This window comes from Danio rerio, chromosome 11 (genome assembly GCF_049306965.1).
Source record: "Danio rerio strain Tuebingen ecotype United States chromosome 11, GRCz12tu, whole genome shotgun sequence".
Classification (NCBI taxonomy): domain Eukaryota; kingdom Metazoa; phylum Chordata; class Actinopteri; order Cypriniformes; family Danionidae; genus Danio; species Danio rerio.
This window is the reverse complement of record NC_133186.1, coordinates 8,561,864-8,579,611: the sequence shown is the minus strand read 5'-3', so window position 1 is coordinate 8,579,611 and position 17,748 is coordinate 8,561,864. Positions and strand designations below refer to the sequence as shown.

At 35.2% G+C, this 17,748-nt stretch overlaps 1 protein-coding gene and 1 long non-coding RNA gene across 6 annotated transcripts in view; one reads left to right on the top strand and one right to left on the bottom strand.

Annotated features, from left to right (window-relative positions):
- Positions 1 to 4,788: 4,788 nt before the first annotated feature.
- Positions 4,789 to 17,748, top strand: part of s100p (S100 calcium binding protein P) — a 49,926-nt gene continuing 36,966 nt past the window's right edge. For 2 of the 4 annotated variants that reach the window (XM_001337104.8, XM_005172850.6), the window contains exons 1-2: positions 4,789 to 4,954; positions 6,241 to 6,299. The gene's annotated coding sequence lies outside the window, so the exon portion shown is untranslated. The remainder of the gene's footprint in view (positions 4,955 to 6,240; positions 6,300 to 17,748) is intronic. The other 2 variants (XM_073916355.1, XM_021479732.3) reach the window with 1 other exon arrangement.
- Positions 14,681 to 17,748, bottom strand: part of LOC141376539 (uncharacterized) — a 50,629-nt gene continuing 47,561 nt past the window's right edge. The window contains exon 4 of one of the 2 annotated variants that reach the window (XR_012386990.1): positions 14,681 to 16,702. This is a non-coding gene — a long non-coding RNA (uncharacterized lncRNA). The remainder of the gene's footprint in view (positions 16,703 to 17,748) is intronic. The other variant, XR_012386991.1, reaches the window with a different exon arrangement.

Here is a 17,748-nt window from a genome sequence, read left to right as displayed (position 1 = left end):
ATCTTTAGTAACTCACCTTATTTATTTTTATTTATTATCATATAAGTTTGTGGTGCTGTATGGAATGGATTTACAGTTAATACATGTGTTTTTTAATTAATATTATTTGTATTGACCACATTTTTCTCAATTTAAACACATGTTATGAGTCAAATACAGCACAAACAGCTAAGGTAAACTGTTTACAGCTGTTTTATAGTTCATCATGCTACTTTTATCTCTTTTAACCAAAATAAGGCCGAATGTTGGCCCATTGTAACCTTTCGTTTGGCCCACCATGCCATCTGAGAGGAGAGTGAGATTGAAGGAAAGGGTTGGGGCGAAAGCTTTTAACACAGAGATCGTTGTTTCAAATGTGACCTGACCTTTTTTGTTTGTTTTATTACTGAGCTACAAAAAAAGCAAACAGAATTATTTTTATTAAATGAATTAAAAAAAATGTTTTAATTAAATGTGGTAAATGAGTCAGATTTTTAAAAATGTAAATACTGTCACGCGAAGGACGCAGAAGCAAATCTAGGCAAAAACTAGGTTAATTCTGTTCTAATTCTTGTTTTGTATTTACTGAATAAGTTCATTATTTATTCATTCATTCTCTTTTCGGCTTAGTCCCTATATTAACCCGGGGTCGCCACAGAGGAATGAACTGCCAACTTATCCAGCATGTTTTTATGCAGCGTATGCCCTTCCAGCCGTGACCCATCTCTGGGAAACAATAAGTTCATTATAAAATGTACAAATATATACTATGTGTTGGTTAATAAAAAGCAAGTCATTTTTAAAATATAATTAAATAAATTAATTATTTGCCCATGGTAACTATATTTACCTTCAGCCCATTGGCATCAAGTTTGGACAGCCCTGCTTTTAAGTGATCTTGAGCTACGCTTGTGTGACAATATGTGCAATTTCAGACTTCAAACACAGGGTGGTGCCATAGCTCAGTAATCCTGAAGTTATTTTCAGGATATATGGGTGAAAACATGATAAATAGTCACACCTTTATGAATAAATATCAGTGTTAATTATTGCTAACAATACAAAATAATTTGTAATATTTACAATAAAAAACAGGAGTGAGTATATTTCATATCCTCCTGAGACCCAAAGAATTTTTTTCTGTGATTTTCTACATCCTATGGGTAAAAATTCTACAATTTAGTTTTTATATTTTGTTTTTATTTTTTATTTTACAGCATGTCCACTGTAGTGGACCACAGGACCATTTTAGTTTGAAACGACCGCCACTCACACAATAAAACTGTACAGGATATGGCTGTAAAGGGATATTAATCCTATATTAATGTAACAAAAACAAAACCAAAGCCATTTTTCCCCCTTTTGTATTGAAATTCCTGAAACAGTTTAGTCTGAAAGAAAGCCAAACTCAAAAAAAAAAAAAAAAAAAAAAGAAGTGATGTTAATCCAAAACAAGTTTAACATAAAAGCGATTAAAAACTGTCTGATTGTCAGACTCTAAATCAGGGTCTTCCTCAACTACCATATAAAGAATCCTCTCTGCTTCAGCTCTGGCCCTACAACATGCAGTCATTATTTACATTAAGATGGTCCTGGTGTCCTATAGTGGACATCTAAAAAAGGAGGATATTTTGAAACACAAACACGTTAACAGCTTTGAAAACTAAATGTATTGTTCCTGACACTTTAATAAACAAATATATATTTAATAATAATAGTAAAAAAAAAACATTTAAAAAGCTCAATTGTACATGCCTCTCTCCTTCCCATAAGATGTGCTTTTTTGTATGTCGGCCATTTTGGATGCAGTGTAAGAAGTGGTTTCTAGCATGCCAGTCAATCAAATGACATATCACTAGAAAGCCCAGGATGTCTCCTGGACAGTACAACAGGACTTGACAGAGTAGGTCATAAAATTCAAAGAAAATTTATGAAAACACAATGTCCACCCTGCTGAAAAATCCAGCTTAAACCAGCCTAGGCTGGTTGGCTGGTTTAAGCTGGTCGACCAGGCTGGTTTTAGAGGGGTTTTGGCCACTTCCAGGCTGGTTTCCAGCCATTTCCAGCCTGGTCTTAGCTGGTCAGGCTGGGAGATGACCAGCTAAAACCAGCTTGACCAGCCTAGCCAAGCTGGGAGTCCAGCCAAAACCAGCTATATCCAGCTTAAACCAGGCTGGTCAAGCTGGTTTTAGTTGGATTTGGCTGGTAATTTTCCAGCCTGACCAGCTAAAACCAGACTGGAAATGGCTGGAAACCAGCCTAGAAGTGGCCAAAACCCCTCTAAAACCAGGCTGGTCAACCAGCTAAAACCAGCCAACTAGCCTAGGTTGGTTTAAGCTGGATTTTTCAGCTGGGCACTACAGGGGACACATGTCATTGGGCGGGGTCTCAGGAGGATCTAGATCAGGGGTGTCAAACTTAATTCCTGGAGGGCCGAAGCCCTGCACAGTTTAATTCCAACCCTACTCCAACACACTTACCTGTAGGTTTCAAACAAGCCTGAAGGACTCAATTAGTTTGATCAGGAGTGTTTAATTAGGGTTGGAACTAAACTGTGCAGAGCTGCGGCCCTTTTGGAACTGAGTTTGACACTTGTGATCTAGATGAAGTCAGAATTATTAGACCCCTGTATATTTTCCCCCGATTTCTGTTTAACAGAGAGAAAATATTTTCAACACATTTCTAAACATAATAGTTTTAATAACTCATTTCTACAAATTTCTTTTATCTTTGCCATGATGAAAGTAAATAATATTTTACTAGCTAATTTTCAAAACATTAGTATTCAGTTTAAAGTGCATTTAAAGGCTTAACTAGGTTAATTAGCCTTTAGTTTGGGTGATTAGGCAAGTTATTGTATAACAGTATTATTTTCTGTAGACAATCGAAAACAAATATAGCTTAAGGGGGCTAATAGTATTGACCTTAAAAAGATTTTTAAAAATTCAAAAACTGCTTTTATTCTAGCTTAAATAAATCAAATAAGACTTTCCCCAGAGGAAAAAATATTATAGGAAATACTGTGAACAATTCCTTGCTCTGTTAAACATAATTTAGGAAATATTTGAAAAAGTATTTTATTATTCATATTCGTATTGTTATTGATTATAATATTAATCATATTATTTTGACTTCAACTGTATATATACAAACTATACGTAAAATATATAAACTATAAACAATTAAATAGTTCAATTTCAGTATAATTCCTCTTTAATGAGTCAAATGTATGAATAAAAAAAAGTAATTAGTTTTTTCCCAATCTCAAACATGGTGTAACATCAAACGGGTTTAATTGAAAGCAAATCTTTTAATGATTATCAATGTATTACTACCATGCATAAACAAGGTTCTGTGTCGTTGCGAAATCAAACTGTTAATTCTTTCAACAAATACATTTTAGAAATGCACATGTACACTGAATTTTCATTATATTCTTCAATACATCTTAAGGTACAACGACACACTGTAATATCAAGGAATCAAAGTCATGGCAACTGATAACATGGTATGCCAGCAATAGACATAATTACAATCTACTTTAAGGGCACCTATGATGGAAATCACCTTTTGTAAGCTGTTTGTAACAGAACTGTGTGTACACACTAAAAAACATTATTTTTTATATATATTTATTTTTTTATATATATTTTTTTATATATAGTTATTTATGTAATCCAATGGTTGCGTTAAACATATTTGGAGCTTTGTTGGGTTATTTTTAACCTTTATTGGGTTATTTAATAGTAACTCAACCAGCTGGGTTAAATATTTGATGCTTTGTTGGGTTATTTAGAACCTTTATTTGGTAAGTTATATTATAACTCAACCAATTGGGTTAGATTTCAATTTCAACAGTCTGCTGATTTAACTGACACAACAGCTGTATTCATATGCGTGTGTAATTTTGTTTTTGCGTTTAAAATTTAAGCTCCAGCACAATAATATTGTTTTTTTTTTTATCAAATTACACCTCCATGTTGTGCTTTTTATATCCGTTTCACCAGCAGTTTTAATTATTGATGATACAGACGCGAACTTCATAGCCGATCTATTTTAAATGGATGAAAACGCTTTCTCTACCTCTACAGTCTCTACATCTCTACAGTTTTGTTTTAAGAAATGATACATATATTTAAGATATCCAGCCGTCATTTTCAGCTTTAGGACACAGCGGAGACTTTTATTTATTTACACAGCCATAATTATGAAATGAATGGTAGTAATAGTAATACCAGAAGGGAATAAATAACATTTAATCAAAAGAACCCAATGTTGGGAAGGTTCTATATTAACCTATAGTTGGGTTATATGTTATGGTATTTTTAACCCAACTATTTTACCAGAGTAGGTATAGTGTGTCCACAGTCATATTGGGGTGATATGAACACAATAAGTCTCTTTTTTTTATTTCCTGATGTTAAAATAGGATCCAAATCTCTCTCATTTTGAGGCCCACCACAACGTGACATAGGAGTGTGGCAACAAAAACAGCTACATTGTGTGCAGAGCAGAAAAATCCAAACTTCTGAAAGGTCTAATAAATAATCTAATGTGTGTTTTGAGCTGACACTTTACAAGCTCATACTGGAGACACAAAAGACTTATCTTAAATCTTGAAAAAGGGGTAAAATAGAAACCCTTTAAAGACTTTTTTATCCTCAAGACGGCTACTAGTATGTTGGCCATCAGTGAGTGTGTTGATGTTCACACAGACTGGAGTTGACTAATTTTAAGCATGAGAGTCTATTGTGCCTGTCACTCTTGTTGCAGCAGCAGTCATCTGAAACATTTTGAGCACACTGGCTTACACTCAGCGTTAGCACGTCTCTCTCACTAATAGTGCTCTTTGCGAACAGGCTTAACCAATAGCACATCTGCAGAAAAGTTTAAAACGCCACTGACAAACACAATCGCCTGGTAGGAATGGGATTATCGGCCAGGTAATCCGGTAAAAGAACAAAGACACCTGAAGGTAGGCACTGTTTATGTCTGTTATATAATGCATCACAGGAGTTTGAGTTTTGATATTGAGACTTTATCTAGAGTGAGTTGTTTGTTAGACTTTAGACTTCGATTGTCTCTCTGGATTTTGCAGGATATTTTTCCGATTTTATGGCCTAAATTGGCTTATTTTATAGCAGCTTTTGAAATATTTTAAACAATATTAGTGCCATTTCTTGTGATTGCTATGAAAAAAATACACATTCAGAAAAACAACAACAACATTAGTTTTGGCCTATTTAATGAAAACGCAGAGAGAAACAAAGTTAGTAGCTCTTCTCCCTACTGGATCATACAGTGTGAAATCTGTGAAATTTCATTTAAATTCATTTGATTAGTTTTCAAATATTTAAAAAAATATTTAAAAAATATTATTTTTAAAACTGCTAGTGTCTGAAGGGAATGGCGTGTTCACATTTTTACCGCAACCGGCACTTCATATTTAGTAACGTCCCGTATCGATGTCGACAAGTTCAAGCAAAAGATCCGAACCCAAAACGATTCATTTATTTGACTCTGAGTCGACTATTTCGTTAAAGAATCAATAGTTTTAAACACGGTGCACTTTCAGATTTAAACCACAGCTGGATGTTTTCATTCACTTAGTGCTGTGTTAGCTCATTTTCATAAATTAATAATAGGGGATCTTTAATAGCCTGTGGTATCAACAATAATAAAAGATAAAGTAGCAATAAACTTTGTACAACTTTATGAAAACTATAACAATCATGTTTATGACAGATTTATGACAAGTTAGCTTCTCTTGGTAATGTCATGTTGTCATGACGAAGATGCCTACAGGTTTTGTTGTCCTGGATATGTCAAGTTGTCATGATTAGGACACTGACAGGTTATGATACTTTTGGTTATGTCAAGTCATTACAAAGACTTCATAAACAATACCACCTTTGCATTTAAAATGGCATAACTAAGCAAATGACACTTAATGTAACAGTTGTCCTAAGCATGCATAAAGTCTCCATGACATGCATATCATGACATGATTATAAAGATGTCACGACAGTCTTATGACAGTCTTATAAACACACTCTTCAAGAAAAGTGTTACCAAAAATTCTTTCTGGCATATTTTGGGTCAGAATAAAATATGTAAGTGCATGGCTATTATCCAGTCCATGGATACAAATATGTCACTTATTTACAAATCTGATGCAAATCTGCACAATTGACAAAATTTGCAGCCTCATCTGAATTTCACAGTATGTTCTTCATTTTGAATGCAATTTTGTGTTCACAGAAACACAAGATCCTGGAGGGACTGATAAATGGATTTGCTGTAGTGCGGCTACAGTTTGTGTAAGTGAACCAATAACTGTGTTTATCAGTAAACATCCACCGAAATTGAACTTCTAGCCTCAAGACACTGAGGCGTTATCCTTTTTTATAAGTCGAGTCTTGTTTGTTGATCAAAAACAGCTGGGATTGCTTGACTATTACAGCAGACCCTTCGAGCAACTCTTCATTTTCATTTGATTTGCATTCCTACATATTATTTTATCGAATCAAACAGATGTCTTGTTTTTCTTTGCTGTTGCTTTGGTATGTTTGGGTACAGATCATCCAGCTGTAGCAGCAGGGCTTTTAACATGACCTCTTGACCTGTATTTGATCAAGGCCCACCGGCTGACCTTCAAAACGAGCCTGCAGTCTCTCTGGTGCCGCTGTTTTCAGCTACTATATCAGATCCCCAGCCAGCAGGCAGCAAAGCCACATCCCATTATCACTTTGCACACATGGGATACAGAGACGCTTACTGAAGGGTGTCATACTGCTCATTCGTGCCGTCAGATTGGCTGTGAATCAGTGTAACTTTAAAGACAACAGATGCACAATTGGTGTAGATTTCAGCTGGGATGATGCACATGACCCTGGTAAACTGTTGAATAAAATCAGTTTAGCGACTGCAGTGAAATGATTCAACGATAGATGGAAAGAACAGGAGAGGAAGATTTATTGATTTTACGTCTTCTGTATTATCATGATGTACCATGTTAAAAGCCTGAGACATCAGCAATAATGAAAGATAAAGTATTAATATAGTCTGTACCACTTTATGACAATCATGTTTATGACAGATTTATGACAATTGAGGTTGTCTTGGTAATGTCAAGCTGTCATGACCAAGACACTGACAGGTTATGATACATCTGGTTATGTCAAGTGGACATTAGTTGTCAAGTTGGCATTTGGCCTACATGTTTATGACGGATTTATGACAGTTGAGGTCTTGGTAATGTCAGTTTTTCATGACCAAGACACCTTCAGGTTTTGTTTCCTTTACTTTATTTTACTTTGCTTTACTTTACTTTACTTTACTTTACTTTACTTTACTTCTTTACTTTACTTTATTGTCCATAAATGGAAATGTATCTTTGGCTTCACCACACAACCACATCAACATTCACATTACAGACATCACAGAAAAAAACAGGCAATACAAAACCTTCAATATAATCACATATAGCACATTAAAAACTCAATTTAAAACCCCAGACATACTTAGTACTCAGTATTTAAAATTCTAATGGCAAGGCACAAAGGACATTTGATACACATTTCTCTTTACTTGAGGTTGCCTAAAACGTCTTTTTGATGGCAAGAGCTGAAATGTTATATTTAAGGGATGGAAACAATCTTCAATAATGACATGTGCTTTCTGTTTAATTCTCATTAAATTAATTTCATTTGGCTGTCTTTGTGCTATACGTACAATTGCACTGGCAATTTTTACTACTCGACACAGTTTTTGCTTTTCCTTAATTGGCAACAGTCCATACCATGCAATCATGTTAAAACTCACAACACTTTCAACCAAGTTCTTGTATGTCATCTCCAGAACATCTTGACTCAAACCAAATTGTTGTAACCTCCTAATGAGATATAATCTCTGCATTGCTTTTTTTTTAAATGTTTTAAACATCCAGCTGTCTCTATTTCATGATCCTCAAGGACCAGAGATTTCAGTCCTTGATTAATTACTAGTTTATTTCTGCTAAATAGCATCTCCAGTGAACTCTTTTCACACCAATTCTGAAGCAAATGTATATAATAAGGCCAACAAGTGCCATATCATATTGGTAATGTCTAGTTGTCATGACTTATACTGACAGGTTATGATACATCTGGTTATGTCAAGTTGACATTAGTTGACAAGCTGGCACTTGGCCTGCATGTTTATGACAGATTTATGACAGTTGAGGTCTTGGTAATGTCAATTTGACAAAGACATCTACAAGTTTTGTTTCCTTGGTAATGTCAAGTTGTCATGACTAAGATACTGACAGCTTATGATACATCTGGTTATGTCAAGTTGACATTAGTTGACAAGCTGGCACTTGGCCTGCATGTTTATGACAGATTTATGACAGTTGAAGTCTTGGTAATGTCAATTTGTCATGACAAAGACATCTAAAAGTTTTGTTTCATTGGTAATGTCAAGTTGTCATGACTAAGATACTGACAGCTTATGATACATCTGGTTATGTCAAGTTGACATTAGTTGACAAGCTGGCACTTGGCCTGCATGTTTATGACAGATTTATGACAGTTGAGGTCTTGGTAATGTCAATTTGTCATGACAAAGACATCTACAAGTTTTGTTTCTTTGGTAGTGTCAAGTTTTCATGACTAAGGTAATGACAGGTTATGATACATCTGGTTATGTCAGGTTGATATTAGTTGACAAGTTGGCATTTGGCCAGCATGTTTATGACAGATTTATGACAGTTAAGGTCTTGGTAATGTCAATTTGTCATGACCAAAACACCTACAGTTTTTGTTTCCTTGGTAATGTCAAGTTGTCATGACTAAGATATTGACAGGTATGATACATCTGGTTATGTCAAGTTGACATTAGTTGAAAAGCTGGCACTTGGCCTGCATGTTTATGACAGATTTATGACAGTTGAGGTCTTGGTAATGTCAATTTGACAAAGACATCTACAAGTTTTGTTTCCTTGGTAATGTCAAGTTGTCATGACTAAGATACTGACAGCTTATGATACATCTGGTTATGTCAAGTTGACATTAGTTGACAAGCTGGCACTTGGCCTGCATGTTTATGACAGATTTATGACAGTTGAGGTCTTGGTAATGTCAATTTGACAAAGACATCTACAAGTTTTGTTTCCTTGGTAATGTCAAGTTGTCATGACTAAGATACTGACAGCTTATGATACATCTGGTTATGTCAAGTTGACATTAGTTGACAAGCTGGCACTTGGCCTGCATGTTTATGACAGATTTATGACAGTTGAGGTCTTGGTAATGTCAATTTGTCATGACAAAGACATCTACAAGTTTTGTTTCTTTGGTAGTGTCAAGTTTTCATGACTAAGGTAATGACAGGTTATGATACATCTGGTTATGTCAGGTTGATATTAGTTGACAAGTTGGCATTTGGCCAGCATGTTTATGACAGATTTATGACAGTTAAGGTCTTGGTAATGTCAATTTGTCATGACCAAAACACCTACAGTTTTTGTTTCCTTGGTAATGTCAAGTTGTCATGACTAAGATATTGACAGGTTATGATACATCTGGTTATGTCACGTTGACATTAGTTGACAAGCTGGCACTTGGCCTGCATGTTTATGACAGATTTATGACAGTTGATGTCTTGGTAATGTCAATTTGACAAAGACATCTACAAGTTTTGTTTCCTTGGTAATGTCAAGTTGTCATGACTAAGATACTGACAGGTTATGATACATCTGGTTATGTCAAGTGGACATTAGTTGACAAGTTTTCAATTTGCTGCAGGCCAAATACCATACGTAAGCTATAGCTGTGCTGAGTCCTATTACACAGCTCTCTGTTGTAATTCTTGATTTTGATTGGTCAATCAAGGAATTTCAATGTATGCTATTTTTTAAACTGTTAAACAAGGGCTAATCGCCTTATTCCATAATCTGTTTAAACACTCGATTCTGCATTAAATTAATTAAATTGCACAAGTAGTTCCAGTCAATTGTGCTCCCAGGTGACCTTCTTGCTGTAAGGCAACAATGCTGAACACTGAGCCACCGTGCCGCCCCATATTTTATATAAGCAAAAGTCAAATAAGAACTTGTATGTAATTGTATGAAGTTCTATATGGCAAGACAGAAACAAATATAGATACAGACAAAACAATAAACAGACAACATGATTGTCAAACAGATGAACAGACAGACTAACAAAACAAAATCAGTGTGCATCTAATACTAAAACATCCGTCATTCTTTAACAGAGCAGGATCGTGTGACAGAAAACACAGTGTGCTGCATCTTTAAGAGGTGCAAACCCCCAATATTGTGACCTTACCGTCCTCACCATAATAAAAAGTCATGCCGTGATCAGCTAAGCAAATTTAAATTAGCAGAGCCTTTTTATTACAGCCAACGCTTTGTCTGGATGGCACAGGCAGCTTTGAAGTGCCAGCTGATGCCGGCCAACAACACAAAGCTCATTCCCACACTTTGCTGCTTTACAGACATTTGAGGATAAAAGTCTATCTGTAAACGTCTGAACAAGGTTAAACAGCTAAAAATAACTCTTCACTTGTTGACAAGGTTATTTCTGACAGTCACAGTGCTGACAAGGAACACAAAAAATGACACTGTTTGAGATAGCACGAGGCTTTCAAACAACACAAGCTCGGCTCATATTGTTCTGCTTGTAGCTGGCGCTGTTATTGAGTTTTAAGCCGTGTAATTTTCCGTACCCCAGTGCATTCGCCAGCTCAAACGGAGACCCATTGATCAACGTAATGCTATAATTATTTTGACCTTGGGCCAAAATGTTGCAACATAAAAGGCTAAGTGTGCACTCAGTCAAAAATTTCCACCTGACCCGGCCGGGAGTTGCCAGTGGCAGTCCTTGAGGTGCTGACACACTACTATTTGCAGATATTTTGGGAAAAGCATGTCTACAGCTTGATAGTTGCAAAAGTTTCCAGATTCTGACAACAACAAAAAGCCCAGTGTGACACTATAGCACTATAAAAAAATATCTGTAAATTAACAATTTTTTGGGCGTCATGGTGGCACAGTGTGTAGCACGACGGTTTTCTCCGGCTGCTCCGGTTTTCCCCCACAAGTACAAAGACATGTGATTTTGGTGAATTGGGTAAGCTTAATTGTCCGTGGTGTATGTGTGTGAAAGAGAGTGTATGGATGTTTCCCAGTGATGGGTTGCGGCTGAAAGGGCATTGGGAAGCAGTGGTTTTAATGTGTCAAATTGTAAAAGTAGACTTAAAAAAAATTATATATATATATATATATATATATATATATATATATATATATATATATATATATATATATATATATATCCTACTTAATAATAATAATAATAATAATAATTATTATTATTATTATTATATTATTATTATTATTATTAAGGCTTTTTTTCTTAATAAATAGCCTACTGTAAATTAGGCCTACAACTATTAATGATTTATATTTATATTTATATGATTTATATATATGAGATTAGAATACGTGTAAGCTAAGTGATTTTATATGGAATATTTTCAATAGTATTTGTAAATGAAACATTGGTCCTATGTGTTGGTCTTATATGTGTCTTTACATATATTTTAATAAATATAGGAAACAATTGTTTTTTTACTAAAAATAAGATTTTTTTTTTTAATGCATGTGTGCGTGTAAATCAAGTAAATTTGCACAAACATTTTTTTTTTCTAAAGTAGTTGCCTCACCTCATTTAGAGTGTCATTATGGACATTTTATGCTAAAACTAACTTGGTTTAAATTATAGATATAGCGACATTATATATAATAGCGACAAAGCAAGTACAGTTTTGGGAAACACTCATCATTACATTGTTCTTTTAACAAACGATGCATCGTACTATGATAGTTGAGTATTATGAGAGTTACTGTATGTTGTTGTTTGGGAACCCTAGTTTGTCATTTGCCTAAATAATGACAATAGGCTAAAGTTTTTAAGTTTAAAACTTTAACAAATTCTTGTTATTTTCTAATGATATATGATGTAATAAATTTGTATTTTCAAAATATTTATTCATAATTCTTTATTCTAAATCTTGAGGAAATTTTTTGGTACGTTAAAAAGTGTAACAATCTGACAAGCTAATCCAGCTAAAAATAGTGCTTAATTTGCCCCTAAAATGCAGTACTAATCTCATAATTACATAGAAAATGAGGCGAATGACTGCAGAAAGGTCTACATTTTGAAAAAAAAGAACCACCCCTTTCACCAGGCAAGTCTTTTAGTAGATATATGAGAGACTTGCTTTGTTTATCAAATAAGTGGTCTAATTGAATTTGCATTGTAAAAAATTTTTAAGTTAAAAATGTACTATTTTTAATTCATATATTAAGTTTTTAGTTATGATACACACAAAATGATTTCACATAAGTTTGCAAATTTATTTATTTTTTCCACAAAATTCTGCACAAAAATAGCAAAAAATATAAGCAGATTCTGTCTGGCTCCAACTAATGGTTTATTTTGAAGTTTATTTACGCTTTTGGACTGCATTATGTTACCTCTAATCTCTTCTACAAAAGCTTTTTGATTTTTTTTTCTTTATTGACATTTTTAATAGTTTGAAGTGATATATTGCCTGGATCAGTGCTGTAAATTACAGTACAAACACCTGCTAATTAACTGCTAGTATTATTTTATGCTCTTAATTAATTATATTTAAATTATTTATAATATAATATATTGTTTTAAACCTAATAAAATGTCAATAAAAGTCACTTTGTCAAACTGCATGGTTTAATTTTTTAACACTAAAAGTTCAAGTTCAAGAGATCAAGGTCCTGTAATGCCATTTATTACTGTAAACAAACTGTGAATCATGACATACAGTATGGATCCTGTTAATTAACGGATATTTTTTGCAGTGTGACATACTGTGACTTCCCAGAAATCCTGCGGGGGGTCTTATGAGACAGCAAGTGCACAGGCTTTATTTTTTCATCTTAGGTTACATGATCTGTGTGGATATGGCATCCTATAACTTGCTCAAAGCAGGTGAGCATTCTTTATAACATACGCACTTCTCACCTGCCGTGGTTTGTCCAGACATGAGGAGAATTTATTATTTTCAATAACACACAGATGGCTATACCTTCACCCAGTGTGATGAAGTGACCTTTACTGGGGTTGAAAGGGTTTTGAATGAAGACTGACTGCTAAAATAAACAGGATCGTTACATAACGTGATGCAGTCCGGTGGGCAGATATGAAGCACATTGGTGTTTGTTTTGCTCTTACGTGGGTTGAGAAAAGGATTCAGATTGGGGTTATGAACTTGTTGTTTGTTTGACATGTCAGCTGCAAACCTGTGTTTTTGTTGACACAAGGTTTTACACTAAAACCTAGGCAAACATTCATTTTTTTTCAGCTTAGTCCCTTTATTAATCTGGGGTCACCACAGCGGAATTAATCACCAATTTTTCCAGCATATGTTTTGCGCTGCGGATGCCCTTCCAGCCACAACCCATCACTGGGAAACCCATACACACTCATTCACACACATACATACACAATAGACAATTTAGCCTACCCAGTTCACCTGTACCGCATGTCTTTGGACTGTGGGGGAAACCGGAGCACCCGGAGGAAACCCACGCGAACGCAGAGAGAACATGCACGTAAACTCCACACAGAAGCGCCAACTGAGCCGAGGCTCGAACCAGCAACCCAGCAACCTTCTTGCTGTGGGGCGACAGCACTACCTACTGCACCACTGCTTCGCCCCGCAATTATATATATATATATATATATATATATATATATATATATATATATATATATATATATATATATATATATATATATATATTTATTATTATATACAAAGGGCCATTTTTGCAATATTTTAAATATTTGTTATATTTATATCTGTACAATTTAGATGTCTATATGGAAAATGTCTTTACTTCAGTCCATTTTCAAATGTCTTCAATAGATTTAGACAATTGCACAGAAAAAGTGACAAGCTCAAAAAAAGCAGCTCACACATTCTTCTAAATACTGTAGATTTTACAAAAAGAAAGTCCGTGATTTTGTTTTGGAACAACATAAGTCTACAGCAGAATTGTACATTTTGGGTTGAACTTTCTTTTTCTCTGCTTTATGTTGTCCTTTCATGGCCAATCTAATGGATTGGTCTCGCTAAACCAGATTTTATAATATAAAAACTCTCTGAAGTCCAAAAACGGCCAGAGGACGAGTAGGACATCCACTGCAGAGCCACATTTGATCATAACACTGCGGGTTTGATGGCTTCGTACACAAACGTTCTGCACATAGTGGTGCTGAAACTAATTTAAAAAAATCCGGTGACACCTAAATGTGATGATTCTATTTTGAGCTTTAGCTTGATTGTTCAGAAAAATAGCAACTACTGACTGTAGACAAAGTCTGATATGAGTTCTGACCCGTATCACATCAGACAATCAAATCACACTGAAAACAATAAGTTACCTGAATGCTCTTTTCAGTTTTTTGTTATTAAAATTTCAAATGCAAATTATAGATTTAAATAAACACAAACAAGCTTTTGCTAATGTCTGTTCAATAATTTACTCATCTGCCACAATATTGTCTTCAGTAGTGTTAATGTGAGGCATTTCTAAACAAATATTACTGATGATAATAATAACAACAACAATAATAGCAGTAAACAACAATATTATTATAATAAAACATACATTTATTCGGTTAGAATTTTTACATCATGAAACGATTTGCATAGCAAGAAGTATCATTATAAGGCATACATTATAATATAGTTATAAATAAATAATACTTAACCAACAAAAAAATAAAAATAAAAAATAACTTATTGCAATGAGTAAATATACTTTTTTGTGATAAAATTACATATAATGAAAATTACATATAATATTGATGATACACTACCTGACAATGTCTTGTCGCCTATCTAAGTTTTAGGAACAACAAATATTAACTTGACTTTTAGTTGATCAGTTGGTATCAGAAGCGGCTAATTTGAAATTGATAAAATGATAATATGATTATTGACATTCTCAATAATGTTTATGTCTGGTGACTGGGCTGGCCTATCCTGGAGCATCTTGACCTTTTTTGATTTCAGGAACTTTAATGTGGATACTGAAGTATTCATTTTTGTACCCCTTCCCCTTCCCCTTGGCTCTTAAAATCGAGTGTGAAGAGGAAGAGCTTCAAAATGTATCCCTAAGAATTGAGACAGCACTATAGCACCTACACATGTCATCATATGTCATCGCAATCTCATGCTTCCTAAGAGATCAGACGATCGTGAAAGGAGAATTTATTTTTTTCAATAACACACAGATAGCTATACCTTCACCCAGTCATTCCAGTTGCTTTATTTTTAGGTATTTATCTTCAGGAAATCACTTATAAATACAGCACTACAACATACAAAACAGACAGATCGACTTAGAAATCACTTACCTGTTTAATAATGATTTGGTCAGCTAAATTAGGGCTTATTTTATGCATCTCTGTCGCTATCTTGTGGATTAACATCATCAACCGTCTTTGTTCAAAGAAAGGCTAATGGCAGCTGATGCGTTGTCTCTCAGAAATTATAAATATTAAACAATAGCAATATCCTTATAAATAAACTGCATAGTGGGCTGCACGGTGGCACAGTGGGTAGCACAATTCCCTCACAGCAAGAAGGTCGCTGGTTTTAGCCTCGGCTGGGTCAGTTGGCGTTTCTGTGTGGAGTTTGCATGTTCTCCCTGTGTTTGCATGGGTTTCCTCCGGGTGTTCCGAAGTCCGAAGACATGTGCTGTAGGTGAATTGGGTAAGCTAAATTGTTTATAATGAATGTGTGTGAATGAGTGTGTGTGGATGTTTTCCAGTGATGGGTTGCAGCTGGATCCTCTGCGTAAAACATATGATGGATAAGTTGGCGATTCATTCCGCTGTGGTGACCACTGATTAATAAAGGTAATAAAGCTGAAAAGGAAATGAATGAATAAATAAACTGCATAGTTGCAATCTAAACAACTACTTTCTTGAAAAAAAAATCTAAATCAGCCCAAAATCCGCAACTTTTGTCAAACTGTAGAGTGTCCTCTGCTTGTTGCTTTAAGTAGGCGGAGTAATACACAAGGGTGCATATATTATAATGTACTAAATATTTCTTTCATTCCATAATGGACTTGAATGTGTTAAGGGGGTTTAATCGATTGACCATCCCGGTAAAAATGTGAGTATACAACAGCCACATGTGAGCGCAACACGGATCGAGCAATCAACCGTGAAACAAATGTCCTTTCAGTTCTTGGTTTTGTTCAAATTTAGCAGCATGACTTGTTTCCTGCGCTGGTGTCAGGGGCCGCGCTCTGTGATTTATCCCTGTTGTTTAGGTGTCATTACCCTGCGGCTGCGGCTGAGTGAGTGTGATTAACAGTCTACTGACTGGATCTCTGACCAATGGCAGAGCTGGAGGAAAACAGCAAGTTTTACATTCACCAATTGATGGCTCCTGTCAGCTACACTCCGCTTTCTCACTCCAAACGCTATTGACAAACGAACGGAGTGACACGTCAATCTATCACAGTCAGACAGGCTGCTTTGTTAAATAATCTGCTGGCACAGTCAAGGCCTCGTTTAATGGCTGATGCTGAACTCCACTGTTGTCATACTTGCAGAAGAAGCCTTTGTGATTTCAGGTACAGTGCCCCCTGAAAATACTGGCAAATATGAACAAAGGAGGTTGTGAGGAAATGTCATTGTTAAAGTTTTATTTAAAGCAAAAATGCAAATCAACCAGTAAAACTATGTGCGCAGGTGTATGTAGGATAAAAGCAGTTTAAAATGAAAAGGAAGGTCACAACAAATGTTGATAGAATACAGTTAAAGGCACTGTGTGTTATTTTCGCAAGCAAACAAAGACGTAGTTTGATGACAACCTGACTGAGTGTGGAATCATGGGCAACACAGGCTCATTTTGAAAACGGGGCCCTATATACGTTTCTGGAGATGGCAAATTATGTAGCCAGATATGGCTGCATTTCATCTTTAAAACAAACGCTACAGGGCAGTATGACGGTGTTCCTTTTTGCGCTTACCAGCTAGCAGTTTACCTCCATATGGATGGCTTTCCCGCTGTTACCAGTTTGTCCAGTTAGCTCACCATGTACGTCAGCAGACTTGAGATAAAAAGAGAAGTTGACCACAACGACGGGGTGCAAGTCTTGTGAAGAAATGTTCCAGAAATCAGGTAAGACAAAAACAGAAGCTAAAAAATAAATTAAACAAGTAAATAACAGGGTGAGAATGTGGTAAAATCTGAAAGCTTGGTAAAAATCAGGCAGGGCTTTTCGTGTTTTGGATTAATATTTAAAACTGCGAATTGGGTTTAGAGAAAGGAGTGGGCAGGTCAATCAGTCCTTATGAAAACACTATTGGTTGGGTTTAGGGAAGAAGGAGGGTGGGTCAGTCGATCGGTGAGTCATTCAGTCAGTCAACAGCGACCTCTGGGTGGATTTACACGAGAAGAGCAGGTGCAAATGGCAATCACTAGTGAAATTTGAGATCTCAATAGTGTATACAATAACCTCTGGTGGATTCGTGAAAAACAAAACTAAAAAACAGCTTTTGGAACATATTTGGCGTTCTCCAGAAATGTATATACAATTTTAGAACAAGCGTGAGTTGATAATGGAAATTGTCATCTACATTACATCCTTAGGATGTATACACTACATCTGGATGACAAAATTTGTTATCATTATAG